This window comes from Phyllobates terribilis, unplaced genomic scaffold (genome assembly GCF_046119375.1).
Source record: "Phyllobates terribilis strain yellow unplaced genomic scaffold, ASM4611937v1 Scaffold_79__1_contigs__length_6888602, whole genome shotgun sequence".
Classification (NCBI taxonomy): domain Eukaryota; kingdom Metazoa; phylum Chordata; class Amphibia; order Anura; family Dendrobatidae; genus Phyllobates; species Phyllobates terribilis.
The window spans coordinates 2,109,116-2,124,155 of NW_027362839.1; the positions used below are offsets into that span (position 1 = coordinate 2,109,116).

The 15,040-nt window shown below is 44.0% G+C and overlaps 2 non-coding genes and 1 pseudogene across 2 annotated transcripts; all 3 read left to right on the forward strand.

The window, feature by feature from the left end:
* The first annotated feature begins 1,559 nt into the window (after positions 1 to 1,559).
* On the forward strand, positions 1,560 to 1,753 carry LOC141197162 (U2 spliceosomal RNA). The gene has a single exon (XR_012269503.1). It is a non-coding gene; the product is annotated as a U2 spliceosomal RNA (small nuclear RNA).
* A 6,155-nt stretch (positions 1,754 to 7,908) lies between these two features.
* Positions 7,909 to 8,102, forward strand: LOC141197163 (U2 spliceosomal RNA). The gene has a single exon (XR_012269504.1). It is a non-coding gene; the product is annotated as a U2 spliceosomal RNA (small nuclear RNA).
* Positions 8,103 to 14,715: 6,613 nt separating this feature from the next.
* LOC141197203 (U2 spliceosomal RNA) lies at positions 14,716 to 14,807 on the forward strand (annotated as a pseudogene).
* Positions 14,808 to 15,040: the final 233 nt, after the last annotated feature.

A 15,040-nucleotide genomic window follows, 5' to 3' on the forward strand; every position in this document is an offset into this window, starting at 1 on the left:
TGAGCCATTGTTGTGTATGCTGAGGAAAGATAAGGTAATTCGTGGTGTGCAAGTGCCGGGAGGTGGAGGAAAAGAATGGAAGGTGAGTGGTTATATGGATGACGTGTGTGTATTATGTGATTCTGAATGTTCGGTGAGGCGGGTGAAGTTGTTAGTGTCTATTTTTTGTGGTGCATCTGCGTTTAAAGTGAATTGGGAAAAGAGTGAGTGTAAGGGTTTTGGAGGCGGAAGTTTAAGTAGGGATGTAGGTGTGAATGTAGTGAATGGACCTATTAAAGTTTTGGGTGTGAAGTTTTCAGAGAGTTTGGATGGGAAAGAAAGTTGGGATGATGCGAAAGGAAAAGTTGAGCAGAAGTTGAATTTTTGGAAATTGAGGAGTTTATCCTTTTTTGGGAAGATTTTAATTGTTAAGAGTGTGGTGTTGCCAATATTTTTATATATTGCGGTAGTATTTCCACCAGGATATATGTGTATGAGAAGCTTGAATAGAATTTTATTTGTTTTTTTGTGGAACTCGAAAATGGAGAGAGCTAGGAGAGAAATTTTGGTTAAAAGAGTGGAAAAAGGTGGTTTGGGTTTTCCGAATTTGGACGTGTTTTTTGGTGTGAATATCGTTGTGTTTGTTTTGAAAGTGATTAGGGCGGATGGAAAGTTTTCATCTATGTGTAGGTATTTATTTGGAGCGTATTTGTTTCGTTTAAAGTGGCAAGAAAGGGATTTGCGATGTCCGATTGCTTTTGAGGTGCCTGTATGGTATGTGTGGGTTTATAAGTTTTTGGTGAGGTATGAACTGTGTGATGCAGATGTGAGATTGCTGGAGAATAAGAAGGCTGTGTATAGGATGATTGAATGTAGAGAGGTAGAATGTGGAATAAATATGGTTAGGGGTGGTGATGTGCAGAAGGTTTGGAAGAAAGTGCGGATGAGTGGTATGACCAACAAACAGAGTGAAGTTGTGTGGCAGTCTTTACATGGAGTATTACCTGTGAGAGAGTTTCAGAGGAATAGAGGTTTGGTGAGGAGTGAAATGTGTCCAAGAAATGGCTGTGGTGGAAGGGAAAGTGTGTTGCATGTTTTTTGGAATTGCCAGTATGCTAGAGATGTGATTGGGAGAATGGGGCCTTTGTGTAAAGAATTGTGTGGTGTGAATTTGTTGTCTTTTGAGTTGTTTATGTTTGGTTTGGGAATATGTGATGGGACGAAGGAAAGAGTCTTGTGGTTGATGCTTGCATGTATAAAGGAAGTGTTATGGGATGTGAGGAATGTGTATGTGTTTAAAAGGAAGGAAATTGCTGTAAAGGATAGTGTGAAGGTGATTTTGGGGAAGATGTATGTGTGTTTCCTATGGGACAAAAAGAGGAGAGGGGAAGTGGATGCGGAGGGAATATGGAAAGTTAAAAAGTGGAGATATATTGTTAGTACCTCTTGATTTTTGTTATTGTTGTTTTGAAATATGAAATAAATATTTCCGATGATGATGGGGACAGCAAATTGCGTATTGGATTTGACGCAGCTGTTTTGATGGAATTTTCCTTTGTCTGGTTTCCATAGACTGTGGAATTTCCTCGTCTGAGGAGAAAAAAAAAAAAAAAAAAAAAAATCTGTTCTTATCAGTTTAATATCTGATACGTCCCCTATCTGGGGACCATATATTAAATGGATTTTTAGAACAGGGAGATGGAAAAAGAGCTTGCTCTGTCCACTCCACGCATTGACCTGGTATTGCAGTATCTCCAGGACCGGTGCACCCCTTCTTTAATGCAGTTTCTAAAATCAGAAAGAATTGAATTCAATGTTTTTTGTTCATTTTGCTTGTTTGTCGGATTTTGGGATGGACTCTTTGGCTTTGCTTTTCTTCTCCTCATTGGATTTTTCATGTTCAAAGTTGCAGAAGCCAGATTACAAGCTCATTTTGGTTCAACTTCAGCAACTGTGCATTGCATTGCCATGTAATGTGATGCAATGCTATCTTTCTAGCTCTCCCTTTTTACTTCCTTTTGGATAAACAGACATATTAGGCAAGCATTTTGGAGCTTTCACCTAAATAACTACAGGTGGTGAGATAAGCTGCACAATATAATTGACCTTTCAGTATATTGTTGCACACACACCATCTATTTAGCAAATGCCCTTGTTATCAACAGCAGCCTTTTAAACTCACCTGAGCTAACAGGTATGTGCGCTGGTTACTCTGCTGCGCTTAAAATTTCTTTTTTGGTTTGCTGCAATGCCTTTTCTGAAACGTTGTCTCCTTCTGCTGGAACACTGACTTCTTTCATTTAATGCCTGCAGACTATAAAAGAGAACCCAACCCAAAAAGTTTGGTTGATTAGTCTGTAGCATTCTGTTAAACTGTTGCTTATGGCGGTCTCTGTGAGCTTCTCAGCGACATTCAGCCAGCCAGGTATCCTGCCTGCAGTAGATGGAATGTGGCAATGGAACGCTGGCTGCGCGTGTCATAATAGGCTCTGAGCCTTTATATACCTGTGCACAGCAGCAGCCACCTTCAGTCTGCTGCTGGACAGCCAGCAGCAGCAGCAGCAGGAGAGGTATGTAATCAGGAGCCCTCCTGCTAAGGGTAGACAGCTGCTCGTTCCACCCCACCCCCCGCCTTAATTGGTTCTCCTCCCTTCCAACGGTGTTGAGGCGGGTGGGAACAGCAGGGGGTGAAGGTGCTGTGTTTAAAGAGGTGGAGTTATGCAGATCTAAAACGCGTGGATTGCAGCAGCAGCAAGCCGAAAAGTGCAGGCATGTAAGGGATCTAGAGGTTGACAACATGTCTTCTTAACGGGAGTCCAGGAGCTCATCTCCACAAATGGACTTTTCAGGATCCTTGGGTGGCTCCGTAGTTTGAAACCAATTCTGGTTATCGCTTCTCGGCCTTTTGGCTGCGATCGTATGACTGTACCTTGATTGGTGCGAGTCTCCTGGAGGAATCCGGACCCTTTTGTGGAGGATTTTCTGCTTTTTCCTGTGGTATTCCATACCGACAGAATCCAAGATGTCTTTTGTGAAGAACACCATCCGTTTGTCCGTGGATCCATCTGACCAGAACAAGAACAACGTGGTTTTCATTGTCCAAGACATCGTTGAAGGCAAAGCTGGAGCAAGACGTTCTGAGATCTTCAGTGTCAACGAATTTTCACGTCAAGGTAATTATGACGTTACCTTTATGGACCAGGATGTTTGCCTTAATGTCTTTGAATGGCTCCGTGGTCACTCTAGTGACCCCTGCTTGGAAGGAGTTAGATGGGAACCTTTGTTTGGTCTGCAAGAAAAGGAGGTGACTGTGACTGTCTATAACCCTTTTACAGACCCTGAGCTGCTGGAGTGCTTCCTCTCTCGCTACTGTGAATATGTGCGGAAGGGAGTGAAGCAAGTCAATTGTCTAGGAATCTTTAACTGTCAGTATAAATTCCGTGTGAAATTGAAAAGGGATCCTGACAGTGTGGGGGGCTTTAGACACCCTCCATCAAATTTTTCCGTTGCAGGCCATAGAGGTTTCCTCTTTTACCCAGGCCAGCCCATGTTTTGCCGTAGATGCTTTTCTTTCGGACATACCATGGTAACATGCCTTAAAGGGCAGTGTTGCCGAAATTGCAGAAAGGAGGGGCATATGGCCAACCAGTGTCCAGAGGCCAAGTCCTGTGATGTCTGTGGGAGTAGTGATCACATGTATAAGGACTGTCCTATGAGTGCACCTAGACGTTCTGATAAAGAACAGAAGGAGGAAGAGCTGGAGAGGAGGCAGATGGCAAGCGCACTGAAAGTGCTGGAAAGATTGGAGAGGGAGGAGAGAGAGGGAAGGAGGCGGGAAACTGGTAGAGCCTCTCCCTCTACGGCGCCAGAGGAGGTGTCCCTGAGACCATGTTCTTCTTCTGCTGAAGAAATGAGGAAGAAGCGGAGGGAAGAAAAGGAGTTCTGGAGGGAAGTGGCAAAGGTGGAGAAAAAGGCAGTGTCTGCGAGAATATCTAGGAAAGTGGTGGAAGCAGAGCTGCCTGAGATGATGACTTTTGGAGAGGCAATGGATGCAACAGGATGTGAAGTGCAAATCTCGGAACCCGACAGTCCTGAACACCCTTCGGGTCCTGAAAACATTGAAGATTTTTCTTCGGAGGATGATAGGGGTGCAAAGAAGAGTCGTAGGGAGGATGGTGGGGGCAGTGATGATGCAGATTTTAGTGAGCCTCGGAGGAAGATCAGAACTGCCAGAATGAGGAGTGTGGCTGGTGAAGCCAGCGGGTCGGAAACCAGCTGTTCTGTTCTGATGGCGGAGGAGGATAGTGGTGGTGCTGGATAGTGTCACCATATAATATTGTAAATGTTTTTTCTTTTTGTCCTCTTGTGAGCTTTGGTTTAGGCCAAAGGCTATTTCTTTGTGTAATTGGTGAAGGAGTAGAAGTATTATGGGATTTACCATAGTGTCCCAAAACGTAAGAGTGTTTAAAAGTAAAGTAAGAAGAGCTGCTATTTTTGAGTTTTTAGCTATGCAAAATGCATCTATTTTTTGTTTACAAGAATGTGGGGTAGTGGATGGTGTGAAAGGGGATGAATGGTCTTATGGAGCGTCTGTGTGGTCGGGGAGTGCATGTAATAAGAATGATGGTGTGGGTATTTTGGTTAAAGGAAGGGAGGTTGTTTTGAGTGATTATTTGGTTATTGAGGTGGGGAGATGTATCCTTGCTAATTTTGTATACAAGAATGTAAAGTTTTGTGTTATTAATGTTTATGCGCCAGTTGAAAAAAATGAGCGCAAAAATTTATTTGAAAAAATTAAGCTTTTTGTTCCAGGAAGAATACCTGTGGTAATTGTGGGTGATATGAACTGTGATGTGGGGAGAGTGAATGTGGATGTGTCTGGGAAAGCATTATTGGAGTTAGTGAATGATTTTGGGTTGTGTGATATGCAGCGCGTGTGTAACATGAATCCTTTGTTGAACACTTTCTTTTCTGAGAGTGGTAGGGTACAATCCAGATTGGATTATTGTTTTATTTCTAAAAATATAGTTTCTGTTAATTATAGGCAGGAAAACGTTCTTTTTTCAGATCATGTGTGTATGTTGTGTGAGTTGGATATAAAAGTTGATGGAGTGTTTGGGAGAGGATTGTGGAAGTTAAATGTTAAACTGTTAGAGAATGAAGATGTGAGAAAGGAGTATGAAAGGCGGTATGAAGAATGGTGTAAGCATAAAAATGAGTTTGGGAATGTTTGTGAGTGGTGGGACTGGGTGAAGAAACAAACAAAAATGTTCTTTAAAAATTTAGGATACAAGTATGCAGCAATTAAAAGAGAGAGTTTTGTTAAACTGAACGCGCGGTTGAGCGTTTTGTATAAGTTAAGGGAAGGAGGAGTTGAGGTGGAGGAGGATATTTTAGAGGTAAAAAAGGAGATTAGTGAGTTTTTGTTGGAGAGAGGGAGAAGCATAGTGTTTAGGGCAAAGATTGATAAGATGGAGCAGGATGAGAAATGTTCTCGGTTTTTCTTTAAAAAAGTTTTTGGAAAGAAACAGAGTATGAGCGTGGTGTATGGAGCAGATGGAAGTGAGGTGAGTGGAGAGGATATGTGTGAAGAGGTGGCTAAGTTTTATGAGGATCTGTATGCAGTGAAACAGAGGGATGAATGTTTGGAGAATGATGTTTTGAGTGTGTTAGAGAGTAAGTTGAGTGAAGCAGAAAGAGAGAGAGTGATGGGTGAGGTGACTGGTGATGAGGTATGGAAGGTTATGTGTAGTATGGCTTTGAATAAGACGCCGGGGGAGGATGGCCTCCCAGTAGAATTTTATCGTGTGATGTGGGGTGTGATTGGTAAGGACTTTGTGGATGTATGTAAGTATATGTGGGGAAACATGGAGGTGACTGAGAGTATGCGTGCAGGTATGGTTGTGTTAATTCCTAAGAAAGGGGATTTGAAAAGTCTGAGGAATTGGAGGCCAATAACGCTACTTAATTGTGATTATAAAATCTATGCAAAACTTATGGCTAATAGGATGCGTGATGTGATAGAGAGTGTGATTGGGGATGAGCAGTGTTGTGCGGTACCTGGGAGGCGGATTCATGAGTGTGTGTGTATGTTAAGAGATTGTCTATGGGATTGCATGGGTCGTAAGAAGAGTGTATTTTTGTTAAGTTTGGATTTTGAAAAGGCTTATGATAGGTTGTCGCATGGTTTTTTGTTCAGAGTGTTGTTAAAAATGGGTTTTCCGGCTGATTTTGTTGGGCGAGTGAGAAGTTTGTATGCGGGTGTTTATAGCTGTGTTTTAATGAATGGGTATGTGGGTAGGAAAGTGAATGTGTTTTCGGGTGTGCGACAGGGGTGTCCTTTGTCCCCTGTAGCATTTATTTGTGCAATTGAGCCATTGTTGTGTATGCTGAGGAAAGATAAGGTAATTCGTGGTGTGCAAGTGCCGGGAGGTGGAGGAAAAGAATGGAAGGTGAGTGGTTATATGGATGACGTGTGTGTATTATGTGATTCTGAATGTTCGGTGAGGCGGGTGAAGTTGTTAGTGTCTATTTTTTGTGGTGCATCTGCGTTTAAAGTGAATTGGGAAAAGAGTGAGTGTAAGGGTTTTGGAGGCGGAAGTTTAAGTAGGGATGTAGGTGTGAATGTAGTGAATGGACCTATTAAAGTTTTGGGTGTGAAGTTTTCAGAGAGTTTGGATGGGAAAGAAAGTTGGGATGATGCGAAAGGAAAAGTTGAGCAGAAGTTGAATTTTTGGAAATTGAGGAGTTTATCCTTTTTTGGGAAGATTTTAATTGTTAAGAGTGTGGTGTTGCCAATATTTTTATATATTGCGGTAGTATTTCCACCAGGATATATGTGTATGAGAAGCTTGAATAGAATTTTATTTGTTTTTTTGTGGAACTCGAAAATGGAGAGAGCTAGGAGAGAAATTTTGGTTAAAAGAGTGGAAAAAGGTGGTTTGGGTTTTCCGAATTTGGACGTGTTTTTTGGTGTGAATATCGTTGTGTTTGTTTTGAAAGTGATTAGGGCGGATGGAAAGTTTTCATCTATGTGTAGGTATTTATTTGGAGCGTATTTGTTTCGTTTAAAGTGGCAAGAAAGGGATTTGCGATGTCCGATTGCTTTTGAGGTGCCTGTATGGTATGTGTGGGTTTATAAGTTTTTGGTGAGGTATGAACTGTGTGATGCAGATGTGAGATTGCTGGAGAATAAGAAGGCTGTGTATAGGATGATTGAATGTAGAGAGGTAGAATGTGGAATAAATATGGTTAGGGGTGGTGATGTGCAGAAGGTTTGGAAGAAAGTGCGGATGAGTGGTATGACCAACAAACAGAGTGAAGTTGTGTGGCAGTCTTTACATGGAGTATTACCTGTGAGAGAGTTTCAGAGGAATAGAGGTTTGGTGAGGAGTGAAATGTGTCCAAGAAATGGCTGTGGTGGAAGGGAAAGTGTGTTGCATGTTTTTTGGAATTGCCAGTATGCTAGAGATGTGATTGGGAGAATGGGGCCTTTGTGTAAAGAATTGTGTGGTGTGAATTTGTTGTCTTTTGAGTTGTTTATGTTTGGTTTGGGAATATGTGATGGGACGAAGGAAAGAGTCTTGTGGTTGATGCTTGCATGTATAAAGGAAGTGTTATGGGATGTGAGGAATGTGTATGTGTTTAAAAGGAAGGAAATTGCTGTAAAGGATAGTGTGAAGGTGATTTTGGGGAAGATGTATGTGTGTTTCCTATGGGACAAAAAGAGGAGAGGGGAAGTGGATGCGGAGGGAATATGGAAAGTTAAAAAGTGGAGATATATTGTTAGTACCTCTTGATTTTTGTTATTGTTGTTTTGAAATATGAAATAAATATTTCCGATGATGATGGGGACAGCAAATTGCGTATTGGATTTGACGCAGCTGTTTTGATGGAATTTTCCTTTGTCTGGTTTCCATAGACTGTGGAATTTCCTCGTCTGAGGAGAAAAAAAAAAAAAAAAAAAAAAATCTGTTCTTATCAGTTTAATATCTGATACGTCCCCTATCTGGGGACCATATATTAAATGGATTTTTAGAACAGGGAGATGGAAAAAGAGCTTGCTCTGTCCACTCCACGCATTGACCTGGTATTGCAGTATCTCCAGGACCGGTGCACCCCTTCTTTAATGCAGTTTCTAAAATCAGAAAGAATTGAATTCAATGTTTTTTGTTCATTTTGCTTGTTTGTCGGATTTTGGGATGGACTCTTTGGCTTTGCTTTTCTTCTCCTCATTGGATTTTTCATGTTCAAAGTTGCAGAAGCCAGATTACAAGCTCATTTTGGTTCAACTTCAGCAACTGTGCATTGCATTGCCATGTAATGTGATGCAATGCTATCTTTCTAGCTCTCCCTTTTTACTTCCTTTTGGATAAACAGACATATTAGGCAAGCATTTTGGAGCTTTCACCTAAATAACTACAGGTGGTGAGATAAGCTGCACAATATAATTGACCTTTCAGTATATTGTTGCACACACACCATCTATTTAGCAAATGCCCTTGTTATCAACAGCAGCCTTTTAAACTCACCTGAGCTAACAGGTATGTGCGCTGGCTACTCTGCTGCGCTTAAAATTTCTTTTTTGGTTTGCTACAATGCCTTTTCTGAAACGTTGTCTCCTTCTGCTGGAACACTGACTTCTTTCATTTAATGCCTGCAGACTATAAAAGAGAACCCAACCCAAAAAGTTTGGTTGATTAGTCTGTGGCATTCTGTTAAACTGTTGCTTATGGCGGTCTCTGTGAGCTTCTCAGCGACATTCAGCCAGCCAGGTATCCTGCCTGCAGTAGATGGAATGTGGCAATGGAACGCTGGCTGCGCGTGTCATAATAGGCTCTGAGCCTTTATATACCTGTGCACAGCAGCAGCCACCTTCAGTCTGCTGCTGGACAGCCAGCAGCAGCAGCAGCAGGAGAGGTATGTAATCAGGAGTAGTGTTGAGCCACCCCCGTAGTGTTCGGGTTCGGTTCGGTTCGTCGAACACCGGGATGTTCGAGGAACTGTTCGTCGAACTGTTCGTCGAACACCTTAGAACACCGTCGAACACCGTTAAAACCAATGGCAGGCAAACAAAAACACATAGAAACACATAGAAAACACCTGCAAAGGTGTCCAAAAGCTGACAAACTGCTCAGAAGACACTCTCTTTAAAAAAGCCGGCCGGCAAATTCAGCAGCGGCATACACCGGTACCCGACAATTTAGACAAGAAGGAATAGAGCATCACACATAGATTAGATAGATAGAAACATGTCAGTCACACATATAAGAAGCACAGTGACAGTGTTGGTTACTGCACTTGTCATTTAGTGTAAAGGATTTATTAAAAAAAATATTAGTGTTTTCATGCACCGTCTCTTTAAAAAAGCCGGCCGGCAATTCAGCATCTGTACCCGACAATTTAGAACAGAAAGAATAGAGCTTCACACATAGATTAGATAGATAGAAACATGTCAGTCACATATATAATAAGTACAGTGATAGTGTTGCTTACTGTACTTGTCATTTAGTGTAAAGGATTTATTTAAAAAAATAATAGTGTTTTCATGCACTGTCTCTTTAAAAAAGCCGGCCGGCAATTCAGCAGCGGTACCCGACAATTTAGAACAGAAAGATAGAGCATCACACATAGATTAGATAGATAGAAACATGTCAGTCACATATATATGAAGTACAGTGATAGTGTTGGTTACTGTACTTGTCATTTAGTATTAAAATAAAGGATTTATTATTAAAAAAATTGGCGTGGGGTTCCCCTTAATTTTAGGCTCTAGCGGAGGTTAAGCAGACGGCTGGGGCAGATGTTTGAAGCCTGGGAAGGGGGTAATACCCACGGAGCTTCCCAGGCTACTAATATCAGCCCCCAGCTGAATACATAGCCTTTACTAGCTATTAAAATGGGGGACCCCCCAAAAAAAATGACGTGGGGTCCCCCCTAATTTAATAGCTAGCAAAGGCTAGGCAGACAGCTGGGGGCTGATATTAATAGCCCAGGAAGGGAGCCATGAATATTGGCCCCCTCCCAGGCTAGAAACACCAGCCGTCAGCCGCCCCAGAAATGGCGCATTCATAGGATGCGCCAATTCTGGCACTTAGCCTCGCTCTTCCACGCTGCCCTGGTGCGGTGGCAGGGGGTAATAGGGTTGGGGTTGATGTCAGCTTATAATGCCAGCTGACATCAAGCCCAGGTTAGTAATGGAGAGGCGTCTATAAGACACCCCCATTACTAACCCCATAGTCAAAGTTAAAAAAAACACAAACACCCAGAATAAAGTCCTTTAATTGAAATAAAGACACAGTCCTTTATTGTTCTAAATTAAACCATACTTACCGTCACGCCCATTCCAGCTGAAGCCAACGATCTCCTGCAATAAAAGAAAAATAATAAAGCAACCTCATCCTTACCTTTCCATGGTTCCCACGACAGCTTCAGCTCTGCTACATCGAGATGACAGGCTGGACCGCAGCAGAACGCTGCCATCCAGCCTGTCATCCCGCAGACACTGAGAAGCGTAGGCTTGCTTGCGCTGCTCAGCGTCTCTCTGTGACGACATCCAGATGAGCCGAGTTCATGTCCAATGAACTCGGCTCACCTCATTCACGTCACTGACAGCGTGGGAAAATTCTCACGCTGAAGCGCTGATTGCAGGAGAATTTTCCCACGCTGTCAGTGACGTGCAGGAGGTGAGCTGAGTTCATTGGACATGAGCTCACCTCATGCACATCACTGACAGCGTGGGAGAATTCTCCTGCACTCAGCACTTCAGCGTGAGAATTTTCCCACGCTGTCAGTGACGTGCATGAGGTGAGCCGAGTTCATTGGACATGACCTCGGCTCATCTGGATGCCGTCACAGCGAGACACTGAGGAGCGCAAGCATGCCTGCGCTTCTCAGTGTCTGCGGGATGACAGACTGGATGGCAGCGTTCTGCTGCGGTCCAGCCAGTCATCTCGATGTAGCAGAGCTGAAGCTGTCGTGGGAACCATGGAAAGGTAAGGATGAGGTTGGTTTATTATTTTTCTTTTATTGCAGGAGATCGTTGGCTTCAGCTGGAATGGGTGTGATGGTAAGTATGGTTTAATTTAGAACAATAAAGAATTGTGTCTTTATTTCAATTAAAGGACTTTATTCTGGGTATTGTGTTTTTTTTAAATACTTTACTAGAAATTCATGGCGGTCATGTCTAATACTGGCGTGACCCCATGAATTTTGGGCTTGGGGCCAGCTGATAATACCAAGCTGGCCCTAACCCCTTTATTACCCAGTGAGCCACCGCACCAGGGCCCTGGATGAGTTGGGTACAGCGCCAGAAGATGGCGCTTCTATGAACGCGCCATTTTCCGGGGTGGCTGCGGACTGCAATTTGTAGCGGGGGGGGGCCCAGAAAGCTTGGGCCTCCCTGCGCTGCAGATTCCAGCCCCCAGCTGCCTAGTTGTACCTGGCTGGACACAAAAATAGGGCAAAGCCCCACGTACTTTTTTTTTAATTATTTCATGAAATTCATGAAATAATTAAGAAAAAAAGGCCTTCCCTATATTGTTGTGTCCGGCCAGGTACAAATAGGCAGCTGGTGGTTGGGGGCAGCCCGTTCCTGCCTGCTGTACCTGGCTGGACACAAATATTGTGCGAAGCCCCACTTCAATTTTTTTTAATTATTTCATGAAATTCATGAAATAATTAAGAAAAAAAGGGCTTCCCTATATTGTTGTGTCCGGCCAGGTACAAATAGGCAGCTGGTGGATGGGGGCAGCCCGTTCCTGCCTGCTGTACCTGGCTGGACACAAATATAGTGCGAAGCCCCACTTAAATTTTTTTAAATTATTTCAGGAAATTCATGAAATAATTTTAAAAAAATTGACGTGGGGTTTCGCACTATATTTGTGTCCAGCCAGGTACAGCAGGCAGGAACGGGCTGCCCCCAACCACCAGCTGCCTATTTGTACCTGGCCGGACACAACAATATAGGGAAGCCCTTTTTTCTTAATTATTTCATGAAATAATTTAAAGAAAATTGACGTGGGGCTTCGCCCTGTTTTTGTGTCCAGCCAGGTACAACTAGGCAGCTGGGGGCTGGAATCCGCAGCGCAGGGAGGCCCAAGCTTTCTGGACCACCCCCGCTGCAAATTGCAGTCCGCAGCCACCCCGGAAAATGGCGCGTTCATAGAAGCGCCATCTTCTGGCGCTGTACCCAACTCATCCAGGGCCCTGATGCGGTGGCTCACTGGGTAATAAAGGGGTTAGGGCCAGCTTGGCATTATCAGCTGGCCCTAAGCCCGAAATTCATGGGGTCACGCCAATATTAGACATGACCACCATGAATTTCTAGTAAAGAATTTAAAAAAAACACAACACCCAGAAAAAAGTCCTTTAATTGAAATAAACACACAATTCTTTATTGTTCTAAATTAAACCATACTTACCATCACGCCCATTCCAGCTGAAGCCAACGATCTCCTGAAATAAAAGAAAAATAATAAAGCAACATCATCCTTACCTTTCCATGGTTCCCATGACAGCTTCAGCTCTGCTACATCGAGATGACAGGCTGGACCGCAGCAGAACGCTGCCATCCAGTCTGTCATCCCGCAGACACTGAGAAGCGCAGGCTTGCTTGCGCTCCACAGTGTCTCTCTGTGAGGGCATCCAGATGAGCCGAGTTAATGTCCAATGAACTCGGCTCACCTCATGCACGTCACTGACAGCGTGGGAAAATTCTCCTGCACTCAGCGCTTCAGCGTGGGAGAATTCTCACACTGAAGCGCTGAGTGCAGGAGAATTCTCCCACGCTGTCAGTGACGTGCAGGAGGTGAGCTGAGTTCATTGGACATGAGCTCACCTTATGCACGTCACTGACAGCGTGGGAAAATTCTCCTGCACTCAGCGCTTCAGCTTGAGAATTTTCCCACGCTGTCAGTGACGTGCATGAGGTGAGCCGAGTTCATTGGACATGAACTCGGCTCATCTGGATGTCGTCACAGAGAGACGCTGAGCAGCGCAAGCAAGCCTGCGCTTCTCAGTGTCTGCGGGATGAGAGGCTGGATGGCAGCGTTCTGCTGCGGTCCAGCCTGTCATCTCGATGTAGCAGAGCTGAAGCTGTCGTGGGAACCATGGAAAGGTAAGGATGAGGTTGCTTTATTATTTTTCTTTTATTGCAGGAGATCGTTGGCTTCAGCTGGAATGGGCGTGACGGTAAGTATGGTTTAATTTAGAACAATAAAGGACTGTGTCTTTATTTCAATTAAAGGACTTTATTCTGGGTGTTTGTGTTTTTTTTAACTTTGACTATGGGGTTAGTAATGGGGGTGTCTTATAGACGCCTCTCCATTACTAACCTGGGCTTGATGTCAGCTGGCATTATAAGCTGACATCAACCCCAACCCTATTACCCCCTGCCACCGCACCAGGGCAGCGTGGAAGAGCGAGGCTAAGTGCCAGAATTGGCGCATCCTATGAATGCGCCATTTCTGGGGCGGCTGACGGCTGGTGTTTCTAGCCTGGGAGGGGGCCAATATTCATGGCTCCCTTCCTGGGCTATTAATATCAGCCCCCAGCTGTCTGCCTAGCCTTTGCTAGCTATTAAATTAGGGGGGACCCCACGTCATTTTTTTTGGGGGGTCCCCCATTTTAATAGCTAGTAAAGGCTATGTATTCAGCTGGGGGCTGATATTAGTAGCCTGGGAAGCTCCGTGGGTATTACCCCCTTCCCAGGCTTCAAACATCTGCCCCAGCCGTCTGCTTAACCTCCGCTAGAGCCTAAAATTAAGGGGAACCCCACGCCAATTTTTTTAATAATAAATCCTTTATTTTAATACTAAATGACAAGTACAGTAACCAACACTATCACTGTACTTCATATATATGTGACTGACATGTTTCTATCTATCTAATCTATGTGTGAAGCTCTATTCTGTCTGTTATAAATTGTCGGGTACCGCTGCTGAATTGCCGGCCGGCTTTTTTAAAGAGACGGTGCATGAAAACACTATTATTTTTTTTGATAAATCCTTTACGCTAAATGACAAGTACAGTAAGCAGCACTTTCACTGTACTTCGTATATATGTGGCTGACATGTTTATATCTATCTAATCTATGTGTGAAGCTCTATTCTTTCGGTTCTAAATTGTCGGGTACAGGTGTATGCCGCTGCTGAATTGCCGGCTTTTCATGTTTCACTGTTGGCACTGTTCCCATCGATTTGGGCAATCACTGTAATGCCACAACCACCATGGCTGTGGCATTACAGTGAGTGGCAGACAATCCATGCAGGACACGCTTTTGGTGCACGAACAGTTATCGAACATAACCTCGAACAGCCGAATTTTTTGCAAATCGTTCGGGTTCGTCGAACAACTCGAACACCGCCCAAAACAGCTCGAATTTGAGATTGGCGAACAGTTCTAGTCGAACACCGCTCATCTCTAATCAGGAGCCCTCCTGCTAAGGGTAGACAGCTGCTCGTTCCACCCCACCCCCCGCCTTAATTGGTTCTCCTCCCTTCCAACGGTGTTGAGGCGGGTGGGAACAGCAGGGGGTGAAGGTGCTGTGTTTAAAGAGGTGGAGTTATGCAGATCTAAAACGCGTGGATTGCAGCAGCAGCAAGCCGAAAAGTGCAGGCATGTAAGGGATCTAGAGGTTGACAACATGTCTTCTTAACGGGAGTCCAGGAGCTCATCTCCACAAATGGACTTTTCAGGATCCTTGGGTGGCTCCGTAGTTTGAAACCAATTCTGGTTATCGCTTCTCGGCCTTTTGGCTAAGATCAAGTGTAGTATCTTTCGAAAAGGCGGTTTTGGATGTTGGCCGCCCTAGTAGATTGATACATTATGCACACTGGGGTTTAGGCGCTTGTTAGTACGCCAGGTGGCTAATATAGTCATCTGGTGGAAAGCATGGCCCCCCAGGATCGACGCCATTGGGCCGGGAAAGATCGAAAGCCCGAAGTGTGAAGTGCCCCAGGAGTGGTGACCCTGGGGTGCCTTAACTCACTGGGATTGGGAACCCCACTTGAGTTTATGGCACATTTGCACAAGCACTTCAAATTTTCTTTCTTCGCACACA